Source organism: Oryctolagus cuniculus, chromosome 3 (genome assembly GCF_051225735.1).
Source record: "Oryctolagus cuniculus isolate XC-2025 breed Fujian yellow rabbit chromosome 3, ASM5122573v1, whole genome shotgun sequence".
NCBI lineage: Eukaryota > Metazoa > Chordata > Mammalia > Lagomorpha > Leporidae > Oryctolagus > Oryctolagus cuniculus.
This window is the reverse complement of record NC_142869.1, coordinates 99,269,219-99,283,524: the sequence shown is the minus strand read 5'-3', so window position 1 is coordinate 99,283,524 and position 14,306 is coordinate 99,269,219. Positions and strand designations below refer to the sequence as shown.

The following is a 14,306-nucleotide window of genomic DNA, read 5'->3' as shown; positions in this document are numbered from 1 at the left end:
ACATTACTGTTGTCCCTTTAACCTAGAATATTCTAATAGTTAACAGATTCTAGGCAATAGTACTGTAACCATGTGTCTCACAGTCCCTGCATTGATAATTTCCCTGTTCACCAAGCGGTTCTGATGGTTCTGATCTCAGCAGTGCTTCTGAGTGTATACCTCTAGGCCTCTCCGAAATTCAAAGTAGAACAGTTTCATGGCTTTCATGCATTTGTTCACTTTTCCATTCATATATTCATTCAAAGACATTTATTGACACTCATTGCATATCAGGGACTGATCTGAAAGCAGTGGATACAAAACAAAGGGCCTCTCAAAGGTCAAATCCAAGTGAAACCAACCCATTAGCTTACCGGACATCACAGTCCTCTCTGCCGCCACCACCTCTTCATTCTGAACACTGTATTAGCATCATGGGGGCTGCACTTCTATGTGTTGTATATCTCCACTGTTAAACATCCCCTTGTTTTAATTTAAAATTGTGAGAATCCTATCTGATGTTAGTGTGCTTTCAACTCTATTTTCACACTTTGACATTTGTCCTGTGTCATGTATCCTTTGACATCCACAAATTAGTGAAATCCTTTCTCTGTTAAGAGGTCAAGCTGCCAATTAAATTTACCTAGTTAAATTTATAAGATAAATACCTTTTATTTATTGCCCATTATTGTTTCCCCTTCCTTAGTCTTCATTAATTTATGATAAACATTATTAAAGATTTATTTTATTTCTTTGAAAGGTAGAGTTACAGAGAGAGGTAAAGACAGACAGAAGTCTTCCACCCACTGGTTCACTCCCCAAAAGGCTGCAATGTCTGGAGCTGTGCTGATCCAAAACCAGGAGTCAGGAGCTTCCTCCTGGCCTCCCATGTGGGTGCATGGGCCCAAGGACTCGGGCCATCTTCCATTGCTTTCCCAGGCCATAGCAGAGAGCTGGATCGGAAGTGGAGCAGCCAGGACTCCAACTGGCACCCATATGGGATACTGGTACCTCAGGTCTGGGCTTCAACCTGCTGTGCTACAGTGCAAGTCCCTAATTTATGATAAACTTTTAATTGAGGTTAAAGGCTATAACTGTTTTTTCTTTCAACATGAAAACTGAGCACAGAACGTTCTTCAAAATTTTCACCAAGTTATTGATTTCATAAAGATTTTGTTTTGATCTTTGCTTTTGAATATTTCTGGATATTGTATTTTAAGTACTGACTTGTGGAATTTTGTGGTGTTGATAATGGTTTATAGGGCCAGTGCCGCGGCTCACAAGGCTAATCCTCCACCTTGCGGCGCCAGCACACGGGGTTCTAGTCCCGGTCAGGGCGCCGGATTCTGTCCCAGTTGCCCCTCTTCCAGGCCAGCTCTCTGCTGTGGCCAGGGAGTGCAGTGGAGGATGGCCCAAGTGCTTGGGCCCTGCACCCCATGGGAGACCAGGAGAAGCACCTGGCTCCTGCCATCGGATCAGCGCGGTGCGCTGGCCGCAGCATGCTAGCCACAGCGGCCATTGGAGGGTGAACCAACGGCAAAGGAAGACCTTTCTCTCTGTCTCTCTCTCTCTCACTGTCCACTCTGCCTGTCAAAAAAAATAAAATAAAATAAAAAATAAAAAAATAAAAATAAAAAAAGATAATGGTTTATAAATGATGCAATATATTAACCTACCGAAGAAGTCCTTATCATTAGTATTTTTCATAGCCCTTAAAATATGTCACTGGCCATGATACCAATGTGCATTGGAACTAAAACAAGGGTGATGACCTTAATCCTGAAGGAAGGATAAGAGCCACCTTGGCTTACTACCACCAGGGAAAATAATGAAGGAAAATACCCCTTTAGAAGAATAACTTATTCTGGGGCCCTGGGACCGGTGCTATGGCGCAGTGGGTTAATGCCTTGGCCTGAAGAGCCGAGATCCCATATGGGCGCCAGTTCGAGTCCCAGCTGCTCCTCTTCCAATCCAGATCTTTGCTGTGGCCTGGGAAAGCAGTGGAAGATGGCCCAAGTCCTTGGGCCCCTGCACCTGTGTGGGAGACCCAGAAGAAGCTCCTGGCTCCTGGCTTCGGATCAGCACAGCTCCGGCCATTGCGGCCATCTGGGGAGTGAACCAGTGGATGGAAGACCTCTCTGTGTCTACCTTTCTCTGTAACTCTGTCTTTCAAATAAATAAAAAAGAACAATAAAAAATAATAACTTATTCAAATGACATTAATACATTAGGAATTAAATACAGTAACAGCCAGGTATTGAATTTAACTAGTCAGTTAACACTTCTCTCTGCCTAAGGCAAGGTACTTCTTAGATCTTTCTGATCACTTGATCTTGCACAAAATAGACTCTGTTGAGACCTCACAATTCCTTTTTCTTTCATATGTAGATACATGGACAGTAGTCTTGCTATTAGAAAGGATAAGGAACCTTGGGTTTGATTCTAGATGCTTAAAGAGAACTATTTCTCACATTTGGACTGTGAATCTGCCCCAGTCCTCCATCTTCTCCCTGACTGCTTGGCTGAAACAAGTGTGGAAAGATCGCTGCTTCCCAAGAGCACCGTGTTCCTATCTCCTACATGTCATAGAGCTATTCAGGACTTTGCCACATCAAGGTCAATATTGACTTCTTATCTAATAGTCACATTCTACGACAATGCATCTACAGCAGAGGTTCTAAAACAACGGCTGCTCTACTGACTCAATATTGTCCACAGGTATTTTTTTTATCTCTTAGTTCATTTATTGATAATTTCATTTCATTTCCCCAAAGAAACATTTTTATTTAAGGAGTACAAACTTCATGCATTTCATAAGTATAAGTTTATGAATATAGTGATTTTTCCCACCTATCTGCCCTCCCACCTACACTTCCATCTCTCCTCCTCCTCCCTCTCCCATTCCCAGCCCAATTCTCCACTAAGTTCCATTTTTAATTAACTTTATACACAGAAGACCAACTCTATACTAAGTAAAGAGTTCAACAATTTGCGCGCACACACACACACACAGCCCACAGGTATGTTTAGTTTGGTTGGAAAGGTGTTAGGTGTTTTTAAGTTTGGATTTGAAAGATAGTCACTGGAGTTCTGATGTCTTCCTGCAGGTTAAATTACCTGGTTGGCTCAGCAGACATAGGCAATGGTAATCTTTCAGCTATTTTATTGACTGGCTATTCAGGGGTGAAGACATACTGCGGCAAGTCAGAAGATGGCAATTTTTAGTTATAAATTGGAAATTCAGACGATGACAGTTGTTAGTCATAAATTTGGAAATGTAGTCTCTACCACATTTTACTGATAGTGTAAAAACAGCCTTTCTTTTATAGCTAAATACAAATTTTCTTATTCAGATTTTTCTCATTTGGGTTTAATTTCAATTTTAGACTTACATTATTATAAATTAACAAACATCTTGGTGCATTTTACACAACACTAAAAAATATCAATGGTTGTCTATGGAAATAGAGTTTTCTTGTCACCAAGTTATAAATATTCTGTTGATTCTGGATTATTTATCTATGACTCTTGACGATTTTTTAAACAGTTTTGAAAACTTGATGAGAAGCTACTTCATATTTTAGTGAAAGAGCACTCTTTGAAATCTTATAAAAAAGAATCACACCAGGCCTTTAGAAAATTAGAAATGATGAAATCTTAGAGTTCACAATATTATACCAAATTTAACTCAGATTTGACTAGTCATCTAATTACCTATCATTTATGTTACATTCTTACTAATTAAACTTAATTTGAAGATTTTTAAACTTTGTTAGAATTTTTCATTTCCTTTTCCACTCACAAGTAACATTGCATTAGAAAAGAAACACACACACAAATGAACTGTAAAAGTAACAGCCTCAATTCAGCTCCTCATGGCCAATGTTGTTTACTCTTGAGCACGTTTTCAGAAGTAGAAGCCTTTGTGGAGAGAGAAGAGGTTCACCTGAGGGAGAAAATGGTCCTCTGAGACAAAGCTGAAAGTCCTCTCAGAATCTCTAGACTTAAAATTGGCATGCTGGATTCAACCTAAACATGTGTTTCCTTTGGCTTGGATGGCACTTTCTCCTATTCTTGTTTGAATTGAGCTAATAGGTTAACATTGTGAGTTTTCATGTAAAAATTTGTGTTTATTTCATTTCTCAAAAATCTGAAATTTTGGCATCATGGGGTTGATTCCCCAAAGAGCAGATAACAATCAGCTGAAACTGTGGAGCTTTTGTTCTTCCGGGGTGGGGCATGTGACCTCTAGTCGATAGCTGCTGTCCCAGGCTCTGTTCACCACATTTTGTTACCTAGCTGGCATTTGAGTTGTCACTGCTAGCTTTAGCATGTCTGTCACAAACTTTGCATTCCACTGAGGACCATAAGAAACTGAATGATCATTCTGCTAACTGTAAGACTCATGGCTCCTTTGAATATAAGTCCTCAAAATTGCTGCTCCTAGGAAAGAACACACATCTAAAATAGTGGGAAACAGTTCTTTCATATATTCCAGTTGTTGTTTGCATAAATGAAACTTTGGACAACTTTATACTTTACTGATTCCCAGAGACACTAATTAGTGCCCCTGTGGCTCACAGCTCGCCAGTGACAAATCAGACTCAGTCATGGGGAGATGTGACACCAGCAGCTGTCCCTAAGGTGGTCCCCCCAGGTCCTGTCAGAGCTGTCTGTGGCCAGTGTCATAAAGAGACAGTAAGTGATGCCCCTGTTTGTTAGTTATGAGTGCAGTACACGTTCTGTGTTTTTGTCAATGATATTTCACCCTAACAATGATTGCAATTATCTGTGGGCAATGTAAAGCCAGGTGTAAACCATCCCCTCAAGTTAATCTCCATGATTATTATCGCCAATGAATGACCACTCTGTGGGAGCAAATAAGAGCCCTGGGAGACTCAGCTGGAGCTCCTGAATCCTGACTTCACTTGGCTCAGCCCCAGGCATTTCAGATATTTGGGGAGTACACCAGTGAACATGAATGCTGTCTCTCTCTCTCTCTCTCTCTCTCTCTCTCTCTCTCTCTCTCTCTCTCTCCCTCCCTTCTAAATGAAATAGATACAATTAACTAGTTACAAAGATAGGAGTCAAATCATGTCACGATGGCCCAGTGTTGGGTAGATATGTCCACAAATTCTGGCTCTGCCTCTTGCTTATGATGTTACATTAGGGACATTCTTTGATGACTCTGGGCCATCCTATGCACCTTTTAAAATGAATATTAAAATACCAGTTATATAGAAAGCAGTGAAGATGAAAGAAATCTCTCTTTCTCTCTCTCTCTCTCTCTCTATATATATATATATAAAGTGTCAAGCATGGAAGCATGGGCACACAGGAATATTTAAAATAGTGTAGGCAGTCGATATTATAATTATGCTACCTATTTGTATAAAGTCCTTCCATCAGGCCTGGCCCTATTCCTTTCAGATACTCTGTTTGCCACTGTGTCATTTGATCACTTTCAGCGCACATATCCCCAATATCTACTCATATTTTGAACTATTCTGATTCAGAACACCTTGAATTTCCAGAAATTTTGTTCTGGATTGAATTTAGCTTCTGATTCTTAGACAAATCTCTGAGATCTATTGCTCTTTCCTACAGTTATGTCTGCTGGTTTCCAGTGTCAGTTATGACTCCCAGTTAGCTCTTACATTGCAATAACATATTTAGCAGTTGGGATTATCTAGTATGGGCTTGACAATGTGCCAAGTGCCATTGTATAGAAGATTTGATTAAACTGTCATGCCAAAAAGTAAATGATGAAACTAATGTGTACCTCCAAGGGTATCCAATACAAAGTCCCAGCATTGGACATTCGGAATCACACACTCTCATAAGCCCTAAGTTCTGAGTCCTTTGTCCTGAGGCAGACCACTGGGGGTAGATTCTTTTTTGTTCATACTGGCCCAGAGAATGAGTGGGAATCGAAGTATATTCTCTTCTACGCCTATTAAAATGCTATTCAACTTTGAAGAACCAATAAAAACTCAACTCATTATCCTAAGTTTTCTCTGACTGGCTTTTCCTTCTTCTGAACACTTATAGCAATTATTCATTTAATTAGTTATTTAATTATTCATTTTGCACAGTTTTAGTGGATTTCTTTCTGTTTTCCTTTGAAAACTTATTAGCTTTCATTACTGCTATTCAATTTTTTTATGTTTTCATATTATGCATCTCCTATTAAAGTAAAAATTCCTTAAAGTCAGACATTATAGCTAACCTCAACAGAATCTTGCTGAAAATAAGTGTTTAATACTGTTTTAATTTAATATATTTTAAAAGGTTTAAAATATTATGTGTCCAGTAGCATCTAATTAATGATATCTACTCTAATGTTTGGATAAAACATAGTTGAAGACACTGAATGGGAAAACACACTCACAGAATACTAAAAAAATTAGACTCGTGGGATATCTCATAACCATAAAGATTAAAAAACTGAATTGGAGAAAGGGGGTAGGGACAGTTCATCGATGCTTTACCTCATGAATAGTGAATTTGCTATTGTGTTTGTTGAGGTCCTAACAGGCAAACCATTTCATCTGCTGCCTGCTTTGTGGTTTGTAGATTATAGCCTATGCACCAACCAAAAACTCGGTAAACACCCCTCTCCTGCACAGGTGTTATTTTCTCGAACACCCAGAATTCTGTTGCTCTTCATCCTCCTCCTATCTTTTTCTATGCATTCAGACTTGAACTCCCAGAAAACAATATGGTAGGAATAGAAAGGGACTACCAGTGACAGAAGGCATCCTGAGAAGTACAATACCAACAAGTGTATTGATAAAGCAGGCACTGGAGTTACAATGAGCACCTACCTGTAGAAAGGTGGAGACTGAGGAATAATTTTTCCTGTGTACCTATGTAATCCCTTTATTAGAGAACAAGGCAAGGGAAGCTGAAGATGATCCTACTTGTATCTGACAAAATTGTACTAAGTAGTCTCATTTGCTAAAAATTTAGGAAAGAATGATCATCAAATTGCCTCAAGGTATAACAACCTCTAAGAAGGGAATTCAGGCCGGCGCCACGGCTCACTAGGCTAATCCTCCGCCTAGCGGCGCCGGCACACCGGGTTCTAGTCCCGGTCGGGGCGCCGGATTCTGTCCCGGTTGCCCCTCTTCCAGGCCAGCCCTCTGCTGTGGCCAGGGAGTGCGGTGGAGGATGGCCCAGGTGCTTGGGCCCTGCACCCCATGGGAGACCAGGAAAAGCACCTGGCTCCTGGCTCCTGCCATCAGATCAGCGCGGTGCGCCGGCCGCAGCGCGCCGACCGCGGCGGCCATTGGAGGGTGAACCAACGGCAAAGGAAGACCTTTCTCTCTGTCTCTCTCTCTCTCTCACTGTCCACTCTGCCTGTCAAAAAAAAAAAAAAAGGGAATTCAAGGACACATCTGGATAAGCCTAAGCGGTCTCCCCACAACAATCACGTGGCCTTTTGGAACCAAAATTATTGCACTTGACCCTTTGTAACACAAAAATGCACAAAGCAGCTTAAACAAATAATGAATTCATTTGCATGTTGTCATGTGTGTGCTCTGTAAAAATGTTCTAGAGTTTGGCTTCTCCCTAACAGTTGCAGTGCTTGGCTGAACAAATGATCAGAAACACTGGCTCTTCTCCTTCTAGACACCATCTTTAGAATGAGGTTTATTTCTTATTGCTTCACTCCTCATGGCCAGCAGATGGCTGCTTTACTTTAAAATTTTGGAAACATTCCAGATAGGAAAGACGACAAGCAAAGGGCAAAAGGCATGTGTGTAAGGCATGTGCCCTCCTTCAAACAGCTTCTATGGAAGGCCCATTCGGTGATCTTTCTTGCATCCCTGTTCAAAACTGTATCACACAATTACATTAGCCTCAAGGAAGACTGGGAAATGTAATTTTTAATCAAGACACTTTGCTGCTGCTATCAAAATATCAGATAGAGGAAAGAGCTAATAAAAGATCAGGGGTAAACAATGGAATGAGTGAGGTATGGATAAGGAAATCCTTTGATAATCAGGCTGGACTTTGGAAGTTTAGATTTTAATAACTAATGTGTGCTTAGAGACCACTAAAGGACTTGCAGACAAGTTTCTCTCCTAGTGAACAGGTTAGGACAAGAAGACAGAAAATACAATGACTATTAAGGAATCCATCTTTTTCTCTAATAAATAAATCATAGTAAATTGTGAAGCATTGGTCAAGTGGAGACATTCTAGGAAAAATTAAAGGATAGCTTTAACAAAGAGTTAAAAAGTATTGATGAGTATGGAAAGGCAATGGAAGGTCTTTTGGATGTTAAGTTGGAGACATAGGGTTGATGGTGGTGCCAATCACTTCTATAGGAAGAAGTGAGCATCACAGGTATATGGCAAGGTGATATTTCAGGTGGTCAGATTTGTTTGTGGGAAGTTTGTGATTTCAATGGCACACCAAATAAAAGTATAAAAGGGAAAATCAATGATTTGAGTATGGAGCTCAAAGAACAGATATCATTTGAGATAGAATTTTGATGTCAACAACGAACAGTTGGTATTTAATGCCATAAGAATATCTAAGATCCTTTTGAGACAAAAAGTTGATTTTATAAAAGAGTGCTCAGACCTGCAGATAAGCCTGCAAAGAAGTTGAATGAGTGGCTAGAATCATGATCATGTCAACTTTGACACTGATGAATCTCAAGGAAGAAAAGGTGCCTAAGAAAATCCAAGTGAAAATATATACAGTGTGTTTCACTGAAGAACCTGTAAATTCTGTTTCTTAGAAGGCAAAGACAACTCACAAGATTTAAAAGTTCAGGAAAACTAGTGGATCTTACTGTTAGAATATATGACTTAACAATGTAATAAAAAAAGAAATAGTGTTTGTTTCATGTGTATTTTGGGTATAACTTACATTAATAAATGAATGTGTGAATATATATTAGATTTACTATATAGTTGAATATATGTTTTGATAAAATCTAAGCAATATTATACAGATTGCTCTGTTTTAAATGTTATTTTTTCTCCACCAGTAAAAATTTAAAAAATTATGCTTTTAACTTTACAATAAAACATACCAGTTCTGTTTCAAGACAGGCAATCTCTTATTGCAACATCAGAAGGCATAAGAAAAAGTCAAAATGTCTGGAAAATGATAACTGATTTCAACATGCAAAATAAATGTTCAAAGATATAATCAAAGGCCAAACATCAAGGTAAAGATAAAGAAATAAACTACACAGAGATAATAAAGATAATTCACAAAACTAAAAACAACCTCTAATTTCATCTTGAGTAAATTGAGTAGATATTTTTGAACTTTATTTTTCATTTACGGTTTGCCCCAGGATAAAATGATAAGCTCTATTAATCAGAAAAGGTTAATGGCATGTTATTTCTTTGGTAGATGAATAACAGTCACTGGACCAAGTTGTCTGTAACTTCTGTCCAAGACAACTATTGTACCTCGGCAGCAAATCACATGAAAATGTCAACTGTATATTTGATTTTATCCACTTAACGAAAAAAAAAAATCCCACAAGGAACATTATAATATAATGGAATGTGTAAAATTAATTGTTTTTCAAGGGGTCTTTCCCAGTTTTATTCTTCTTGGTTGAATTCCCTCCCCAATTTGGCCCTCAGATATGCATTCCCTTTTTGGAAGATGTGTTTGTGATAACTGTACTAGAGACACTTTGAGTCAACACTGCATTTATCAAACAATTCCCTCTCATCCAAATATTCCCAGTATAGTCACTGCACACAGTTCTCCTTTGTTTGTACTCTCCATTTACCTGGTGGATTCTATATTATATTAATTCATAAAACCAGCTCTGCCAGGCTCCCTACAGTTACAATTATTAAGGCTGTAACTGAAACGATATCTCTCACACTGATCTTCAACCAAAAGTTCTTGTCCTGAAGCTTTTGTTTCCCATTAAGACACTAATGATCACCTCCACCAAATGAGCAGCTTAATAGTCACAAAAAGCTGAATGAAAAGACTTTGATCACCACCTTTGAGAGCACTGTATTCCAACATCTCTCCCATCCATAATTGGCACGTGCTGAGCTTTAAATTTTAAAAAGAGAGAGAGAGGGAGAGAAACAGAGAAAGAGAGAGAAAGTGTAATAGAAGAAAGGAAGCACGAATTACTTAAAAGAAACTACAAATTCTCTTTCCTTAGCATTGCTCTGTTTTTCAGGTTACACAAATAGTCTGCCTGTAGGTTATTTTTTAACAGTCTGATTTTTAACAATTTCATTTTCTTTCTGTAAGAATTCAGGTGACTTATAAATCCAGTTGAAATGATAGAAATTTGCACCTTAGAAGGCCTTTTGGATTTGCTTTTTGAAAATTGGTACAGATTAACCAGTGTTGTCTCCCCTGTGTCTTAAGGGACAATGGAACAACTTGATGGTTTTTTTCAATTTTCATCTCCTTCTGGAAAATGTGGAATAATGATTCTATAATGAAACCCTTACACAAACGCAGCCTATCCTGAAAAAAAGATAATGGTAGTTTTGTAATGGATCAAATGGGAAAAAAAAAATCTCTTATGGTATTAGATATATTAATGTTATCAACTCCACAGCTAAAATAATACCATGGAGAATTTTCATATCCAAATTCTAAATCAACTTCATATTGTACACTATGAATTTTCCCTAGGAGCTCATAGATGCATAATTTGAAAGTGGACACTCTGTAGTGGTGGATTCTGCATCCAAAGAAAGAAAACCACAGGGAGGTTAAAGAAAATCATGCCTGAGAATTTAGGGGCCATTAGCTTTTTGATGCATCTCAAGGGCTCTTAAAGCAATGAACTAAGTGTCCTGGGAAGCCTCTAGTTTGACCTGAGTAGAAGAAATGAAGAACAGCACAAGAATCAGCCATGCTTAATGCTATTAAAATATTCACACAAGACTAATTTGAGAAGTTATTAATCATATGGTAAGTCAAGGCCCACTACAGATCAAATGCTACCTTTTGGTACAGGAAACAGTTGCAGAGAAAATTGGCCAATATTCAGGGAGGAAAAACTGGAGAGAAGACTAAGATGGAAAATGACCTGATAGCCTTTTAAGGTCCTGTGGTTGGCAGAGAGCCCTGTTATAATGATCTGCTTCCATTGCTGTTTCCTCCCCTGGGAGGCAAATGCCTGCAAATGGATGCTGTATGTCTACAAGGATATGGAATAAGGTTCTGTGTAGTAGAGTGAAGATACACACCACTGTTTAACTTAACCATAGATATTCAGGAGACTAGCGCTTTCTAAAGTAATCTTCAGAAGCCAATTTAAGACTTTTTCCTTGAACAAAGGAATCAGTGCAATATTTTTAGAGAGGCCTTTCTACCTACTGAAAATCACAAATATCTTTCAGGCCATTTTGATAATCATCTTGGAAACTCAACCAAGTTATAGATGTGGTTTCAATGCAAAAAGAAAGAATCAAATCCAAGTAATAGAATCATAAAGATAACAGAATATTTTTGAATAATAATATAACAATAAAGAAATATAATTAAAATATAGCACAAAGGATCTGTAAACAGTTCATGAGAATATTTTGAAAAATATGCATGAACATTGATAATTTCCTGCACCAAGTGAATTCATCCTTACATTACATTTTCTACAACTTTTGAAGTACCTTATATAATACCTGAAATAAGTTAATATTTTGTGATATTTTAAAACTATAATACATATATCTATCTACAGATTTGACAAATTTAAAATAAATATATGTCTATTGTTAAACTTGGATACACATGAGTTCCTTTGTCTTTTTTTAAAATTTTATTTATGTTATACAAGTTTCATGTATCTCATAGATACAGATTCCTTCATCTTGAAAATTTCCTCTAAAACACCAACTCATCTTGTGAAAAAGCAAAATACTTCAAGCTGCTTTTCTCACACAATTAGAAGGATCCACAAAGATTACTTTATATCAATAGAAAATGTTAAATGGGAAATTATGGAGGAAACTACTTTTTTATTTTGTACCTAAATTGACAATATATTTTTCCTCAAAATTTTAGTTGCAAATTTCAAATAAATATAATTTCCCAATGTAAAAATAAATCTAATCACTCTGTTAATTTAAGTATGTGTCCACATTATTAAATATTGATGACATTTATATTTATATGTGGAAGACAAACTACTAATAAATAATTTCATATCCTAAAACAGTTAGGGCCTTGGGCAGTTATTTAAAATTATTATATGATAACAGAGGAAATATATCCTTTCTCTTCCCCATCACTTGATATTTTCTGAAGGTTTATTTATTTATTTTTGCTTATTTGAAAGAGTGACAGAAAAGCAACAGAGGGAGCAAGAGAGATAGCTTTCATTTGCTTGCTCACTACTCACATGCCTGCAATGGCTAGGACTGGAAAAAGCTAAAGCAAAGAGCCTGGAACTCCATCTGGATCTCCCACATGGGTGTCAGAGATCAGATTACCTGAGCCAATATCTACTACTTTTCAGAGTGTACATGAGCTAGAAACTGGATGAGAAGTGGAGGTGGAACTCAATCCCAGGCTCTCTGATGTGAGATTCAAAGGTCTCAAGTGATGGTTTAACTCAGTGATGGACAATACCTGCCCTTTCACTTAATATTAAATAGGGAAAACCAGCTAGAAAATAGGAAAATCCCTATAAATTCATTGGTACTAGTCAATTCTCTTTTGTTCACAAATTCAGGAACTCAGTTTCAACAAGGTTAACAAGAAAAAAATTATTTTTAAAAAAGTATATTGGCTTTCACACTTTGTATTTGTCTATTAATGAGCCATCTTACACATCTGTGACTTGGGTGTGATTCAGCATGGAAGGCTCATCGTCTTAATTGGTGCAGCTCAAGTTAGGCCTGCAGGATTAAATCCAAAATGGCTTGCTTACACTATTGGAAGATCAGTGCCATGATTTTTGGAAAACTCAGATGAAGCTGAGGACTACAGGCTGGAGAGGGTTCTATTTCCTTCCATGTAGCCCTGACCATGGACTGTTTTGGCTCCTTCATAGCATGAGAACTAGATTTTAAATGCTAGTGTCACAAGAAGATAAGATGGAAGTTGTATCACCTTGCATGTATTGGTTTTGAAGTCTTCCAGAATCACTCTTGTGGTAGTTACAGATTTCAGGGTAGAGAACAAATAGATTCCTAATGGGAGAAGTGTTGTTGACTACTTGAAAAATAAAATCTACCATATACTTGAAATTTATAAATGTTATATCCTCTACCTCTGTCATTTTGCCATTGTATATAGGAGAGAACTTCAAAAACTTTGTAGAAAATGGAATTAAAAGATAAATTTGATGGCAAGCATTTATCCTGGGACCAGGATACCTAGGCAGATATCATTGGCTCTTTAACGTAGTGACTCCAAAATTTTATAAGAATCATTTTGGAAGTTTTAAATTTTTATTTGTTGTTTTGATAGGTGAGGGAGGGGAGAGAGAGAGAGAGAGGGAGAGACGGAGAGAGGGAGAGAGAGAATGAGTTAGTTCCCATCTACTGTTTCATTCCTCACATGCCCATAACAGCCAGGGCTGGGCCAGGCTGAAGCCAGAGAGCCAGGACCTCAATCCAGTTCTACCACATGGGTGGCAGGGAACCGACTTGAGCCATCACCTGCTGCCTCCAGGATGCACATTAGCAAGAAGCTGGAATCAAATGTGGAGCAGATCTAGGACTCAAAGGTTGGTACTGTGATATAGGATACAGCTGTTGCAACTGTTGCAAGAGGTGTCTCAACCACTGTGTCAAATGCCCATCCCTGGGAAGCTCTTTAAAAAAAATGCAGATTCCTTTACCCATCCTAGACTTTCAAAATCTACTTTCAAAATTCCACTATTCACAGGGTGCCAAATGTTTCAGGCCTCAAAACTAAACAAACAAATCAAAAACTACCAAGGATGCTTGTATTGGCCGGCTTTTGTTTGAAACCCAGTGTGTGGAATGAATTGCTCTATAATATACAAAGTCAGCTCACATTAAGAAGCTACTAGAAACTATATTCTACTCTAAATATAATTCTTTAAAAATATAGACATAGTTCATCTGTGTCTTAAAAAGTCTATTATTTTCTTTCTCCATCAGACATGTCATTAAGGAATGGAACTGTTGGGGGGCTGGAGCATGTGTGCATATGCATCTGGAGGGGAGAAGAGAGATAGGGAGAGAGAGAGACAGGGGAATACTGAATTATTGTACAGTCAACTTGAATCTTTGTATGGTTTCATGACCTGTGTAGGGGTCTTGTCTTTGTTGCTGTCACCATAAAGTCTATTTCTACTGGAGTGAAAATTAACACTGGCAGGAACTGGCTCT

General features: G+C 38.0%; 1 protein-coding gene across 2 annotated transcripts in view; it reads left to right on the top strand.

The window, feature by feature from the left end:
- Positions 1-14,306, top strand: part of ARHGAP15 (Rho GTPase activating protein 15) — a 659,666-nt gene that overhangs the window by 41,108 nt on the left and 604,252 nt on the right. The window lies entirely within an intron of this gene.